Source organism: Equus quagga, chromosome 9 (genome assembly GCF_021613505.1).
Source record: "Equus quagga isolate Etosha38 chromosome 9, UCLA_HA_Equagga_1.0, whole genome shotgun sequence".
Lineage (NCBI taxonomy): Eukaryota > Metazoa > Chordata > Mammalia > Perissodactyla > Equidae > Equus > Equus quagga.
The window spans coordinates 98,247,378-98,265,176 of record NC_060275.1 but is presented as its reverse complement, the minus strand read 5'-3'; positions in this window follow the sequence as shown (position 1 = coordinate 98,265,176).

Sequence of the window (17,799 nt, the reverse complement as noted above, 5' to 3'; positions counted from 1 at the left end):
ACCACACTGTGTGTTTACCGGGTGCAGGAATCACACTTATGGTCATAAAATAAGCCAGTTAAAACCATCCTTGGGAATTGTTTTGAGAATGAGGAGGTAAGCTGTTTGGGTTTCTTGGGTGAGAAACCTGGCATCTATCTGTGAGCATGTCAATGTATATGACATAGAGTTTCTGAAAGCTAACTAATATAGAAAAACAGAGATGAAAATTAGTAAGGAGTTCTAAAGTCATTTGAGACACTTTCTTCCAGTTTCTGCTGAAGCCCTTATTCTATAGAAATTTGATTATACACTCCTTTCTTTTTTTGTTGTCCTAATAAGTCTGTTGTATGCTTCTTAAATTGAAACTAAATGTGTTATAAAAAATGCCATGCTCTCCACAGATGCTGTTAAAAAAAGTTCCACTTCTCACATGGCTGTGGCATCTGAAATAGGGAATTATTTCTCAGAGTCCGATTACTTTTAAAACAGCCTAAAGCAATTGGGAACTTAACTCTTATTAGTTCAAACTATATCTTTCTTATTAAAGCAAAGTTTACTAACATATGAAATTAAAACATTCCTGAAGACAGCAGTTGCTGACAAGCCCACAGATGGTACCCTCACATGTCTGTCTCAGTGATCCACAGTAACTGTGGATAGCCAGTAACAATCTCCATATAAAAAAACGCATTTGGTGTAATTGATGATATTAGCGGTAGGCAATACTGGTAAGACAGAATTAAAGGATATAAATATTATATAGTCAATTCTCTCTTTTAGACTCCCTTAGATGTCTCCAGACCAACTACTTCTACCTTTATACTTTTGCTTTCTGTCCCTTGAAATTTGTCATTGTGTTAGTAATGCTGGAACAAACACCACCAATATCTTGTCAGAGCGCACAAAACATTTATTTCTCACAACATAAACTTCAGTGCAAGTTGTTAGAACTATGCATTTCTGCTCACGTAGCCCTTCTTTGACTGATGTCCCCATTCCATTGTTGATGTCCCCATTTTTGCCACACTGTTTTCAATTTAGCCATACAATGGGAAGAAATAATAAGGCATCATCTCTTAAAAAATTTAAAAGCCAAACCTGAAAAGGAGAGCATATCCCTTTCTAACATAGTTCAATGGCCAAAATTCAGATGCCTGGCCCCAAACTAACATTTTTAAATTAAGATTTTATTTTAAGAGTAGTTTCAGGCTCTCAGTAAAAGTGACAGAAAGGTGCAGATATTTCTATTAAACCCTCTCTCCAACACATGCACAGCCTTTCTCAGTATCAGCATCTATCAGCAGAGTGGTATGTTTGTTACAATTGATGAACCTGTGCTGACACATCATAATCATCCAAAGTCCATTGTTTACATTAGAGTTTATTCTTCATGTTGTACATTCCACAGATATGGACAAATATATAATGGCATGTATCAATCATTATGGAATCATTCAGAGGATATTCACTGCCCTAAAATTCCTCTGTGTTCTGCCTCTTCATCTCTTTCTCTCTTTCTCCTCCATGTGAAGACACAAGGAGAAAATGCCCATCTGCAAACCAGGAAGAGGGCCCTCACCAAGAACAAATCTGCAAGCACCTTGACCTTGGATTTCCCAGCCTCCAGAACAGTGAAAAATAATTGTTCATTATTTAAGCGCCCATTCTATGCTAACTTTTTATAGCATCCTGAGCTAAGATAGTATGTTTCTATAAGATGAAATTAAAAGGCAAAAGAAACCGAACAGACACTCTGGAAATAAAGAAGAAAGTCCTTCCTGATTCAAAAAATGTGTTACCAAGGATTTGGAACTGCTTTAAAACTTAACGATTTTAATTAAACCACCTGTTAAGGAACAAAGCAAAACAAATAAACAAACAAATGAAACACAAGCCAGACCAAGCAAAGCAAGACAAAGAAAATAGTACAGGAAATGTATTTCATGAGGCATAAAGCTAATAAGACAAAATGTTAACAATTGATGAATCTTGCTGAAAAGCATAAAAAATATTAATTGCACTATTTTTGAAACTTTTGTGAAGGTTTTTAGTTGGGGAAATTTATTTTAATTAACTAATTCATTAGAAGGAAAGCTGAAGTAGAAATGGACAAAAGACAATGTCAGAGAATGCTGCAATTCGAGATGACATGCTGAAGGCACTGCTCAGTGTTAGTGAGGACGTGTATGCCCTACTAATTTCTGAAGAGATTTGGGCTCATAATAAGCGGGTCACATAAAGGGCAGGAGTGAGAAACATCCGTGTAAACAGGGGCATTACTAGAGATGTACATACAAAAAATAAAAGATGCAATTCAGTCCATATTCTTGTTCCTCCAACCTTAGTCAGAGCACAGATAAAAAGTGCATTTCATTGAAAATACAATGTATTCTCCTTAAATAAAATGAGTTAGAAATTTGGGTGAAAATTAAGGCTTCTTTTGAGGAAGCGGATATATGGGGGAAAATGTTGTAACTTTGGTGTTATGTTTTCAGTCTGGCAACCAGCTTTCTATAAACCTGATTCACACAGAGTTTTCAAGAAGAATTTCTTACTCAGAGAAAGGTCTGGAAGTAAAGACCTAATAAGAAAGCCAACTAAGGGCCCGGCCCGTGGCCAAGTGGTTAAATTTGCATGCTCTGCTTCAGCACCCAGGGGGTCACCAGTTCAGATCCTGGGCACAGACCTACACATGGCTCATCAGGCTATACTGTGGTGGCGTCCCACATAGAAGAACTAGAATGACCCACAACTATGCACTGGGGCTTTGGGGAGGAAAAAAAAGAAAGCCAACTGATTCTTGAAACCATAAGGGCCAATCATAACTCATAGGCAACCAAAAGTCCAAGTGCACCAAATGGACAAGTACCATGACATATAGTTGAGCAAATGTCTACAAAATTCTGAGTCATAGAAATAGACCAAAAATGTTATAGACAGTCAGATTCCCTTCTATTGTAAAGTCTATTTAGATGGAAATGTTAAGCATTCAAGAATACAAAAAATGGAGACTGAGGGATCTCTGACTGGGAAAAAGGACTATTAGAAAATAAGGCTATCACCAAAACTATGAATTAAAATAAGGAAAAGTTGGAATCAGTGAAACTATTTTTTATTATTTTGTAATGGTGGATAGATGTTATTCTATATTTGTCAATACCCACAGCAAAGAGTGAACCCAAATGTGAACTTTTGTTAATAATAATAATGTATTAACATTGGCTCATTAATTGTAACAAACGTACCACACTAGTGCAAGATGTTAATGTTAAGAGAAACTGGGGCAGAGGGAGCAGGTGAGAGCACACATGAGTGCTCTCTGTATTTCCCACTCAATTTTTTTATAAACCCAAAACTTCTCAAAAAATAATTTCCACTAATTAAAAAAACAAAACAAAACAAACACAATATGAGGTATCAATACATGCTTATTATAATAACTAAAAAAAAGTTGACAATAACAAATGCTGACAAGAATGCGGAAAAACTGACTCTTATTTATTGCTAGGAGAAGTGAAAAATGGCATAGCCACTTTAAAAGAGTTTGACAATTTCTTACAAAGCTTAACAAAGTCCTAGCATAAGATCCAGCAATTGAGAAACCAGGTTTTGCCCAATGAATTGAAAACTATGTACACATAAAAACCTGTACACAAATAGAAGCTTTATTCATAATTACCAAAACTGGAAACAACCAAGACATTCTTCAATAAGGATATGGATAAACACACTATGTTAGAGCCATATATTAGAATATTTTTCAACGATAAAAAATTAATCCATTAAGCCATAAAAAGACATGGGGGAACCTTAAATGCATATTGGCAAGTGAAAGAAGCCATACTGAAAAGGACATACTGTATGATTCCAATTATGCATCATTCTGGAAAAGGCAAAACTGTAGAGATAATGAAAAGATTAGTGGTTGCCAGGAATTTGGGATTGTGGTAGGAGGTCCTAACAGGTGAGGCACAGGGGTTTTTGTTTCTGATGGTGAAATTATCCCTTATGATGTTATAATGGTGAATAGATGACATTACGCATTTTTCAAATCCCACAGAACTTTACAGCTTTTAAAGTTACAAAATAGAGCTTTACTGTATGTAAATTTTAAAATATATTTATGTGGTCAGGGGACCCCAGGATGGACTGCAGGTTTTGACATGAGCATATAAGTCTATTATAAATATATGAACCAATCACACTGAAGGTGCTGTAGGGAAAAGTTGCTGAACTTTAGAAACAATAAGAGTCTGCAAGAGTAAAAGCAAAAAGGAACTGCACAAAAGAACTGTCCTTTCACTGATAACATTGTCTCACACTAGAGCATGTGATCACAATCGACAGTGCTATACATGTACGCTGGAACTGAACAATTGGGAGAAAAAAAAAATTGACAGATTGTGGAAGCCAGGCTTCTCACTTTTGGAGTAGGGATTTCTAGATAAGCAAGAAAGGAAGCTAGAATGATTTACGTGGTAACAGATAAAGATGGAGACAGGAAGAAAGCAAGATTAGTGTAATATAAATATATATGTTTACCTACAGAAATATTTATTGATCTGTGTGTGTATGTATATGGTATACACATATATTTCTTTACTCTGCCAACTAAACGGGCTTAAAAGAAATGGCATTCTAGTAGCAGGGAGCACATTTAGTACCCAGATCTTCCTTTCTAATACCATTTCAGCAAAAGGAGCCAGACCTCTTTGGAAAAATGATTGATGCTTGGGCATGAGCAGGAAAGATGAACCTGAGCAACTTGTACTGACAGAAAACAAGAAAGTGCTAAAACACACACAGACACACACACACACATGTAAATTTAGGAAGTCATGTTAAGGGATTCTGCTGTAGATTGAATGTTGTGCTCCACAAAGACATGTTCAAGTTGTAACTCTCAGTATCTGTAAATATGACCTCATTTAGAAATAGGTTACTTGCAGATATAATCAAGTTAAGTTGAAGTCATACATGTAGAGTGGGCCCTGATCCAGTGCCTGGCGTCCTTATAATATGAAGGAAAGTTTGACACACAGGTATACACAGAGGGAAGACAGCCATGTGAAAAAAACAGAATTACAGGGGAGAATGAAATATGAGGACAGAGGTGGAAATTGGAGTGATGTATCTACAAACGCAGTAATGCCGAGGCTTGCTGACAACCAGCAGAAGCCAGGAGGGAAGCATGGGAGGGATTTTTCCCTCAGAGTCTCAAGTAGCAACCGACCTGCAGATACTTTGATTTCAGACTTCTAGCTTTCAGGACTGTGAGAGGGTAAATTCCTGCTGCTCTAAGCCACCAAGTGTGTGGTATTGATATGACAGTCCTGGGAAATGAATAAAGGTTTTGGTACCAGGAAGCGAGGTGCTGCTGTAACAAATACCTAAAAATGTCAAAGTGGCTTTGGAATTGGGTAATGTATAGAGACCGGAAGAATTTTGAAGCACTTGATAGAAAAAAACTTAGATTTCCTCTAAGAGACAGTTGGTTATTAATATAGATTTTCAGGGCAATTATGGTGAGTGTACAGATGAAACTGAGGAACATGGTAGAAAAAGCTTCTGTCATCTTATGTGTATAATCATGGACAAAAGATTCGTAGAAATATGAATGTTAAAGGTGCTTCTAGCGAGGTCTCAGGCACAAATGAGGAACATGTTACTGGACGCTGGAAGGAAGTAGCCCTTGTTATAAAGTAGTAGAGAAATTGACTGAATGATGTTCTACTGTTGGGTGGAAGGTAAAAATTGTAAGCAATGAACCTGTATATTTAGCTGAAAAGATTTCCAAACTGGTTGTTTCTTGCTGCTTACAGTAAAATGTGAGAGGAAAGAGAGAAAATGAGGAAAATATTGTTAAGCAAAAAGGAAACAACACTTGATGATTATCAAGTCTATCCAGGTAGCAACAAAAGATGAGAAAGCATGCTCTGGAAAGAACATTAAAGATGTGGCTGTAAAACGATTTGCTAAATTTACAAAAGAGATTAAGCATGTGATTTATGGATTGAATCAATATCTCAGCAAAAGCCTGAAATAAAGATGAAGTTATCTGGGAAGGATCTATGGGGAACCCTTTATGTCTAGCGGCTTGGATTCCCATGAATTGTACAGAAGACCAACAAGAGTTATGAGAATTTTATGCCAGCAAGAACACTGCCAGCAGAACTGATAGGGACGGAGATGGGATACAGCAAAGGAAAAATGACTTCAAAGACAAAGCCATGGAAACAGAGGCCAGGGAGAGCAGAACGGTGGGTCCAGAGGCTGAGCAGTCAAACGGGGCCAGCCTGTCCAGAGAGAGTAGGGCCACCAGTCTGGGGTCCCCAAGGGTGGAATATAGGGCCACAGAGAATTATTCTCAGGCCTTAGAATCTATCTAATTTGCCCTACTGAGTTTCAGACTTCTTTGGGACCAAGACCCCTATTAAGCTCCCAATTTCTCCTTTCTGGAATGAGATTGTCTACCCTCTACCTACCCTACCACACCATAAATTTTAAAAAATTTGAGTCATACAACATACGTCATCTCAGTACAATGGAACAAAGTTATAAATCAAAAACAGAAGGAAAATTGAAAAATTCATCAGTACATGAGAATTTAAATGACATTGCTAAATCATGGATCAAAGATGAAATCACAAGAGAAATAATAAATAACTTTTCTATAACTGCAAGTGAAAACAAAACATATCAAATCTTGTGGGATTTTGCTAAAGCTGTCCTCAGAAGAAAATTTAAAAGTGCAATAAGCCTATATAAAGAAAAGAAGAAAGATCTCAAATCAATAACCTAAACTTCCACCTCAAGAAATAAAAAAGAACATTAGAGCAAACTAAACATAAAACAAGCAAGACGAAGAAAATTACAAACACTAGAGATGAAATAAATGAAATATAGAATAGAAAAATAGAGACTATCAACAACCAAAAATTGTTTTCTTTTTAAAAAATCTACAGTATTGTCAAAACTTTAGCTACACTGCCAAGAAAAAAAGAGAGAATGCTCAAATTGCCAAAATTAGGACTGAAAGGGGATATAGAAATAACACGAATATTCCATCAACAGTACATCAACAAATTAGATAATACATAGAACGAACAAATTTCTAGGAACACAGCTAACAAAAGGAAATAGGAGCGCAGAGGAAATAGAAAATCTGAATAAATCTATAAGAAGCAAAAAAAGTTTCAATTAATAATTTAAAAACATTCTAGAAATGAAATGTATAAAGAAAAACCTAGATTATTTCACAAGTGAATTCTACCAAATATTAAAGAAAATCAGTACTAAACTTTCAAAAATCTTCCTAAAATGGAAGACATGGAAATACTTCCAAACAAATTTGTTGAGATCGATATTACCTTGGTGGCAAACCAGACAATGATATCACAAATAAACAGCACTATGAATTAATATCCTCTACGAACATAGATGAAAATCTTCATCAAACTCCTAGCAAACTGAAGCCAACAATATAGAAAATGGATTACACACCATGAACTAATGTGGTTTATCCTAAGAATGCAAGGTTGGTTTAACATTTGAAAATTAACCAATAGAATACAGTATTTTAATAGAAAAAAGAAAGCATAATACATGTTCATCTTAATAGATGCAGAACTTTTTTTGACAAAATCTAAAACATTTTCATTAAAAACTCAAAAACAAGCTAGGAACAGAATGAAACTTCTCAAACTAATGAAGGATATCTACCAAAAAAAAAAAAAAAACTAAACAAAAATAAAACAAAACTCACAACTAACTTAGCACTTCATGATGAAAGACTGCATTCTTCCCCACTAAGATCAGAAGCAAAGCAAAAATATCTACCTTGACAGTTCCATCCAAAATTTACTGGCATTTCTAGCCAAAGCAATTAGACATTCAAAATAAAGACATCCAGATTAAAAGGAAGAAGTAAAATGATTTCTATGAATTTTCAAATGGCATGTTCTTATACATAGAAAACAAAGAATTTGTTTAAAAACTATTGAAACTAATAAACAAGTTCAGTGAGATTAATATAAAATAATCAAACTTTAATACACTCCCAATTAAAAATTCAAATATGAAATTAAATAAAAGCATTCCATAAAATAGCACCAAAAGAATCAAATACTTAGGAATTCGCTTAACAAGTCATGCAAGACTTGTATAGTGAAAAACTTAAAATATTGTGGAAAGAAAGTAAAGAAAAACACGGGAAAACATCACATATTCATGAATCAGAAAACAATATTTAGACAGCAACACTTCTAAAATTGACATACAGATTCAAGACTAATCTTTATCAAAATCCTTATTGGATTTCTTGCAGAAGTTGTAAAAGTGATTCTAAATTTCATAAGGAAATGGAAGGAACTCAGAGTGGTCCAAACAATCTTGAAATAGAAAAACAAAGTTGGAGTACCCTTCCTGATTCCAAGATTTACTACAAAGCTACTGTAATGGAATATGTGGTATTGGCATATGGTAGATACATAGATCAATGAAATAGATTTGAGAGTCCAAAAATACTCTTACATATATGGTCAATTGATTCCAAACAAGAGTGCAGCATAATTCAATGAGAAAACAATAGTCTTTTCTACAAATATTACTGGAAAAAACTGGATGTCCAGATGCAAAATAATGAAGTTGGACACTTTCTACAAATCATACACAAAAATTCACTCAAGTGGGTGCCGGCCTGGTGGCGCAGCAGTTAAGTGCACACGTTCTGCTTTGGCGACCCGGGTTTGCCGGTTCGCATCCCAAGTGCGGACATGGAACTGCTTGGCAAGCCATGCTGTGCTAGGTGTCCCACATATACAGTTGAAGAAGATGGGCCTGGATGTTAGCTCAGAGCCAGCTTTCCTCAGCAAAAAGAGGATGATTGGCAGCAGTTAGCTCAGGGCTAATCTTCCTCAAAAAAAAAACTTAACTCAAGTGGATTATAGAAGTAAATATAATTACTATAACTATAACAGTTAGAAAAAAACATAGGAGTAAATCTTCATTATATCTGGTTAGGCTATATTTTCTTAGATATAACACCAAAAAAGCACAACTTACAAAATTCAAAACAAAGTGGCCTCCATGAAAGTTCAAAACTTTTGTGCTGCACACAATAGCATATCAGAAGAGAAAAGACACCACCCAGAACAGGAGAAATACATATTCAGTGACTTCTGGATTTATATATTCTGGAGTTTTATATTTATCAGAACATATAAATAATTATTAAACTCAATAACAAAAAGACAAGTGACCTCATTTGAAAAATGGGCAAAAGATCTCTACAGATATTTCTCCACTGAAGATATACAAATGGCCAATAAGCACATGCAAACACATTCAACATCACCAGTTATTAAGGAAATGCAAATCAAACTATGAGATATACTTCACATCCCTAGGATGACTATAATTCAAAAGACACAATTCTTTGGCAAGTTTACAAAGAATTTGAATGCTTATACTTTTCTGGTGGGAAAGCAATATGGTGTACTTTGGAAAACTGACATTTCCTGGAAATTTAAGCATAGTATTACCATATGAGCAAGTTTTTCCACTTCTAGTTGTATACCTAAGAGAAATGAAAACAAATATTCACGCAAAAAGTTGTACACAAATGTTCATAGCAGCATTATTCATTTTAGATGAAATATGTATACCAACTAATAAATGGATAAACATAATGTGGTTTATCCATACAATGGAATAATTGTCCAAATAATATGAATGAAATACTGATACATGCTAAAGACTACATATTGTATGATTCCATTCACATGAAATGTCTAGAACAGGCAAATCTGTAGAAACAGAAAAGGCCCCTGGGTCTGGGTGAGTGTGAGATAAATAGAAATGACTGCTGATGGATATAGAGTTTCTTTTGAGAGTGATGAAAATATTCTAAAATTAAATTGTGTTGAAGGCTGCACAACTCTGTGTATAGGCTGAAAAAAACGATTAAATTTTATACTTTAAATGGGGATATTTTATGGCATGTAAATTATATCTCACCAAATCTGATAAACAATTTAATTGAATTTGTATTGATTTTTTAAATTAAATTATTCTATCAATTTCCTTATAGTGTGTTCATCCTATCCTTTAGATTTGAGCTGCAGTCATCTTTCTACATGTTTACATATCAATCTCAGTTTGATTTTCATGCTTGTTAAAATCAGATCTGTCATGAAATAATCTACTGGAAAGTATTAGATAAGTTCTAGCAAGAACACTGGAAAACTGTGAAAATTTAGTGATTATGTCACCTATGCTTAGATTGTGTGAATACTGTAATTTAAAAATTCCTGATAAATCTTACTGAAGATCATATAGAGGAAAAACGTAGTCAGCAAATATTTCTCTTTTGAGAGAAATATTTTTGCATCTCTGTATCAGACATATACAACCGGATGAAAGATTTTGCTAACCACATTAGGCTGTACTAGTGCATTTTTGTTACACAATCACTCATTTATGCATCTGTGTTGTCAATACAGTAACCACAAACATCTGCAGCGGGGTAAGGGCGATATCATGAGCTTTGGAGAGAGACAGATCTGGATTGAAGCATAACCTTGACACTCACAAGACTGTGCAAGCTATCTAACCAATGAATCCTGGTGCCCTCATTTGCTAAATGGGCTAAAGAGTGCATACACTGAAGTATTATTGTGAGGATGAAATGAAATGGCAATTGCTTAGTAAATATCCCCATGCCAGATCTTTGGCATTTTTATGAACTTTGGACTCTATAAGCCTGGGTATGATTGTGAACGGATGTGTTTATATGAGTATAAAAAGTACCTACATATTTTTTACAGTATTTTCAATTTTATATCTCTTAATTCTTGAGATATCTACTACCTAAAATTTTACTACGTTTGGATTTTATTCTGAAGTCTGTTTAATTCTTGAAGTATAAATATTAGGGACTATATTTACATAGGTGGTCTTGGTTTTGTTACTCCTGCTTTTGACTATGTAGTACAGTAATTTTTCAGTTTACTCAAAGTATGAATGTTGGAGAATTTATCATGACTTTATCAAATACCGTGAGTTTATTTTTATCATAGCAATTTAGTTGAGGATAAAATAATTTACGTCTCTCTTAAGGGGTTAACTATTTGATGGCAATGGTGATTTTAAACTGAATAAAGTAAAGTGGTTTATTGACAAAGATTTCTAACATTACATTTGTCATGGTAATTAGTTAAATAGTCTTAGTTGATATCTGAAACTTCAAGAATTTTGTTAATATTCTAAAACTCATCCGTAATACACTTTCTCTGGTCAATAGATCCAAGGTTAAGAAACAAGAATTGTCTTCTCAATATGTATGGTCTCAGAACATTTCTATTTTTTCTTCTAATTAATTTACTTTGTTATTCTTAGAGCGGTTTTAGGTTTACAGAATAATTGAACCAAAGTACAGAGTTCTCGTATACTCCTCCCACCAACCACAGTTTCTTCTGTTATTAGCATATTAGCATTCTTTGAGAAGAAACCACAGTTTCTTGCACTATTAGCATAGTACATTTGTTATAATTGATGAATTTTGAAGTTTAAAAAATCCATTATCAATTGTTGATTAAGAATCATTTCACCCTGAATTTTCTAAAATCATATTTATTAGTCCAAAGTAAATCTTTTGAGAAGTGAAGCAAATCTATTTCCCGAGACAGTACCTCACACAGTGTTAAAGCAAACACACACAAAACAGTGACAGTGTATTTAATTCGCCTCAGAGGAACTGGTATTTCTGAATTTTGTGACAAAATCTAACACTTTGAAGGAAATTTGATCTTTCTGACAATTCCACTGAGTTATCATCTGAAATGCAGAAAGAATTGTGTCACTCTCAGGAAGTCAAGACAACTTATTATTAGGAGCTAAGAAAACATGATGTTGTTTTTATCCATGATATTCAACACAATGTGTCTTTGGCTCTAGAACGTTAAAAACATTCCATATTGACACTATTGTTCCATATTAAGTAGTCTAATTTTTTCAGTTGCACCTTTTACTTATTATCTGGATCTTTTCCATGATTGAGAGAAAGAAAAGAGAGACAGGGAGGGAAAGAGAGAGAGAGGGAGTGATGATTCACAATCATTTTAAAAAATGCCAAAGGTGTTACTTTTTGGGCATTTAGCATATACCAAAAATTTAACATTTTGTATATTTCAATTTTCTCCTTATGTTGTAAAATTTTTAAATAAAGGAGTGTTTATTTTTCATACAATTTTGAATAGCGTATCATTTGTCATTTCTAAAACGTAGAGTTTCTAAAACATACACATACTATTTATTAAACGTTGATTACCTTTTTTGTTTTATTAAAGAATGGCCCTGAGCTAACATCTGCTGCCAATCTCCCTGTTTCTTTTCCTTCATCTCCCCAAAACCCCCCAGTACATAGTTGTATATTCTAGCTATAGGTCTTTCTAGTTGTGCTATGTGGGACACCGCCTCAGCATGGCTTGATGAGTGGTGCTAGGTCCATGACCACCATCTGAACCAATGAAACTCTCGGCCACCAAAGTGGAGCACAAAAACTTAGCCACTCGGCCCTGGGGCTGGCCCCTGATTACCTTTTAATTGCATTAAAGTTCCCCAATTTTCTACCGATGTCCTAGAGACTAAGATAAGTTTTTTTTAAAGATTGGCACCTGAGCTAATAACTGTTGCCAATCTTCTTCTTTTTTTTTATGCTTTTTTTCCCCAAATCCCCTCAGTACATAGTTGTATATTTTAGTTGTGGCATGTGGGATGCCACCTCAGCATAGCCTGACGAGTGCTGCCATGTCTGCGCCCAGGATAGAAACCAGGGAAACTCTGGGCTGCCGAAGCACAGCATCCGAACTTAACCACTAGGCCACAGGGCTAGCCCTAAGATAACTTTTAGAAGTGGACATCCTGTGGAAAAGAAGGATTTTAAAGGTAAGTAATGGATAAAGAAGTTGTGGAAGATATATAAATGGGATACTACTCAGCCATAAAAAAGAGAAAATTGTGCAATTTGTGACAACATGGATGGACCTTGAGGTTATCATGCTAAGTGAAATAAGCCAGACAGAGAAAAGCAAATACCATATGATTTCACTCATATGTGGAAGATAAACAAACAAGAAAACACATAGATAAGGAGGACAGATTGGTGGTTACCAGAGGGGAAGGGGGTGGGAGAAGGACAAAAGGGATAAAGGGGAACATATGTATGGTGACACATAAAAACTAAATTATTGGTAGTGAGCATGATGTAGTCTATACAGAAGCTGAAATATAATGATGTACACTTGTAATTTATCTAATGTTATAAACCAATGTGACCTTGGTAGCACAATAAAAATAAAAATAAATATCAGATAAGTAGGGGAGAGAGTAGCACCTACCTAAATGGTAGACAATGTACCAGGGGAATGTAGAACAAGATAAAAGGTTGTGAGGAGCCTAAAGAGGTGACAAAACAAGGCTGCAAAATATGGCTCAAAATAAAAAAACTGGAATCTGGAATCATACATAGAATACTCTGAAATAAGATAATCTGTGTACGGCACCAGAATACAATGAACGTCTAGAAGAGACTGTTGCCTGAAAGAACAGAGGCTTGTTTACGTTAGGCATTGCATTTCCATTGAGTTCCTTGAAGAATTAGATCCCTCTTGGACAAATAATAATGATTATGATTGCACGTCATGGCATTTACTGAAGAAGGAAGTGTAGAATAACACAAAATATTTTGCCCTTCGTCTTAGATGACCTTACACGATTTACCATTTTATTTATTTATTTTTAGTTAGGTTTTATTGAAGTATGATTTTCATGTAATTATATCAATCAGTTTACAATTTGATGCTTTTTTAAATGTTTGGAGTCATTTAATTACTATCACATCATGATATATAACGTTTCTGTCACCCAAAATGCTTCCTCTTACCCCTTTGCAATCAATCATCTCCTCCCAATGTCCTCTACGTATGAGCAAACAATAGCTGCTTTCTACAACCCAGTTGAAAAGTGGACAGAAGATCTGATAGACACCCTACCGAAGAAGATATACAGATATCAAATAAATATATGAATATATACTCAATATAATATGTCATTACAGAATTGTAGATTAAAACGAGATACTACCACGCACCTATTAGAATGGTTAAAATCCAAAACCAAGACAACACCAAATGCTGGGGAGGATGTGGTGCAAAAAAGAACACATTCATTGCTAGTGGAAATGAAAAATGGTACAGTCACTTTGACAGACAGTTTGGCAGTTTCTTACAAAGCTAAACATAGTCTTAGCCATATAGTCCAGCAATTGCACTCCTAGATATTTACCAAAAGAAGTTTAAAACTTTGTCTAAACAAAAAGATGCATGTAGATATTTATAGCAACTTTATTCATAATTGCCTAAAGTTGGAAGCAACCAAGATATCCTTCAATAGGCAAATGGATAAACAAACTGTGGATCATCGTACAATGGAATATTATTCATCAATACAGAGAAATGAGCTATTAAGCCACGAAAAGAGATGGAGGAACCTTAAATGAATATTGCTAAGTGAATGAAGGCAGTCTGAAAAGACTACATACTGTGTGATTCCAACTTCGTGACATTCTGGAAAAGGCAAAATAGTCAAAACAGTAAAAGAATCAGCTGTTGCCAGGGATTGGGGGGAGGGAAGGAAAGATGAATAGATTGAGTACAGAGGATTTTTAGGGCAGGAAAATTATTCTGTATGGTACTGTGATAGTGCATACATGACATTACACATTTATCAAAACTCATAAAACTGTCTGACTCGAAGAGTTAACCTTAATGTAAACTATAGACTCTAGTTAATAATAATGTATCACTGTTGGCTCATCAATTATAACAAATGTGCTCTGCTAATAGTGCAAGAAACTGTGGTTTCTTCTCAAAGAATGCTAATATTCTAATAATAGAAGAAACTGTGGTTGGTGGGAGGAGTATATGAGAACTCTGTACTTTGGTTCAATTATTCTGTAAACCTAAAACTGCTCTAATTAACAAAGTAAATTAATTAGAAGAAAAAATAGAAATGTTCTGAGACCATACATATTGAGAAGACAATTCTTGTTTCTTAACCTTGGATCTATTGACCAGAGAAAGTGTATTATGGATGAGTTTTAGAATATTAACAAAATTTCTGGATGTGTGTGAAAACTTTATGCCCTTATAATTTAAAATTTGCATGAGATTCTCATTATAGACTTTGATCATCAAATTTTAAAACTCTTCTCTAAGAAAAAATGTTAATTTTAATGTTAATTCTAATGTTAATTCTGAACTCTATAATTATTTTCTTAAATCTTTATACCTATTTCTTAAGCTACTTTATCCATATGTAAATAAGCCAAAAAGAGAAAGACAAATACTGCCTGATTTCACTTGTATGTGGAAGATAACAAATACACGGATAAAGAGAACAGATTAGTGGTTACCAGAGGGGAAGTGAATTGGGGGGTGGGCAAAAGGGACAAAGGGGCACATATGAATGGTGATGGATAAACATTAGGCTACTGAGGGTGAGCACGATGAAGTGTATTCAGGAATTGATAAACAATTATGTACACCTGAAATTACATGATGTTATACGCCATTATAATTCCAAAAATATTACTTAAAAATTTTTAAAAAACCACTTTATTCACAGATAATTTATTTTTACAAGACTTGACACATAATTCAGTTATAGAAGACTTCTCCAAAACATTAAGCAACAAATATATAAAAAAACTTTTATCCAAATTTAGTCTTGTATTTCCCACTTTTTTTTTTAACACCATTGTCAGCTTACATGGTGGTTTTGATTTCTCCAGTGATTTTTGTTGGTCTTTCTTTCTCAGTTTAGAAACACTGACCTGTCCTAAGTGATTTTTGGTAGGTATATTTTCATCTAAACTTTGGTGTTCATGCTTTGAAGAACCCTGGCAGCAATATCATTTTGACTAAACTATAAATGGTTTTTATGCCAGTTGGATGCGCAAAAATCTTGACTTCACATTTGCTATGACTGTACCGCAATGAAGATAGATCATTCCAACTATTTTGATTAAAAGTTCTGATCAGAGTTGTATAATGGTTTGGCCACAGTAAGTGTGAAACAGGCTAAATGAATTACGGCACATGAACTTAATCAGCTTCATCTTGTTTATATCCAGGCTCCTCTCCAACTCATCAAGGTCATTTTGAATTTCAATCCAGTTTTTAAATGTGCTAATTGTCCTACCAAATTGATGTCATCAGCAAATTTAATAAAGACACTCTGGTTCATCACCCCAATCATTAATTTTAAAAATGTTTAATAGTAGCAGACTAAGTAACAACCCTTGCAAAAATATACTTAGCACTTAAAATTTCAAAAGATGATACTGTATAATCAATTTCCTGACAGCTTGATGCTCTGATGGTTAAATAAATTACATATATATATTTAATTTTATTAAAATACCAACTTGTGTTTATTTACTACCTATGTGTAAATGCTCAGGTCAGACATTTCAACCTTAGAGCTTGAAAGTAGGAAATGTGTCTACATTACTCCTTGCTGTTATTTTGAAACAATATCACTTTTGTTTGAAGTGCCTGAAGTCAAATTATACCACCCACCATGCTTCTTCCCTTCTGTCTTGTGTGACCTCACTTTTACGGCTACTCGTACTCATTGAAACGTTTAGCATGTTGTGTTTCACCACGGTACCTGGTTCAATTGCCCCAACATCCCGTTATTCTAACCTTGCAAAAACCTATGATTTTTTTACTGCATCCTTCCCAGACACTCACATGATCATCTCTCAGAACTTGTCATTAGTTATCAATTAAAAAGTATTATGGAAATATACTAATGATTTTAAAAATGAAAAGGGATATATAATTACAGATGTGATAGATATTAAAATGAAATCACAAATACATGTATGACAGTGAATTTGGAAGTGTACAAATATCTAAAAACATAATATTAAAACTGACGGAGGAAGGAATATCTATTATTACATACTTAATTATTGGCATTGAATCAATTGAAAGCTTCCTCCCATGAAAAATAAAGAAAAAAACAAGCAAACAAAAGCTGGTCTGATGATTTTATAGGTATTTTCTTTAAACTATTTGAGGAAAAGATAATTCAAATCTCATTAAATGTTTTCAGAGAATATAAAATGAAGCCTTGCTTTGAAAATTATTTATGAGGCTTTTATAACATTAATGCCGAAAGTGCCAAAAGTACTGAAGGACTGTAGATAAGGTGAAAAATTACAGGCTAATCTCACTTTTAAATATATTTTCAAAAATCCTAAACAAAATATTATTAAAGACAATCTAAAGATAGATTTTCAAAGAAGTTGTAAAACAATCAAGTTGAGTATACTGTGGGTATAGGTTGGTTCATTATTAGAAAGTATACTAATATCATTTACCATATGATTGATTGAAGGAGAAATCTTATATCATCATCTTGATAAAAAAGTATCTATATAATTCAGTAATTAAAGTTTAGAATTTAAGGGAACACAAGTTTTAGATTTAACCTCATATATTCCTCAGCTCAGAGGTATCATCATTTGAATAACAGGAGATCTGTAATGATTATTCAAGAAAATATCAAACTGCATCAACTGCACAGGCCCTTTGAGTTCTACCTTTGAACGCAAAGTAGAACTCATGATTAGGGAATATTCTGGCAGGCATATTTAACAGCTGTTGACTGTCATGCTAATAATCTCATGTGGATTGGCAGGTGGCTTTTTTCGTGCTTCTAGACTTGTTCTTAATCATATCAATAATA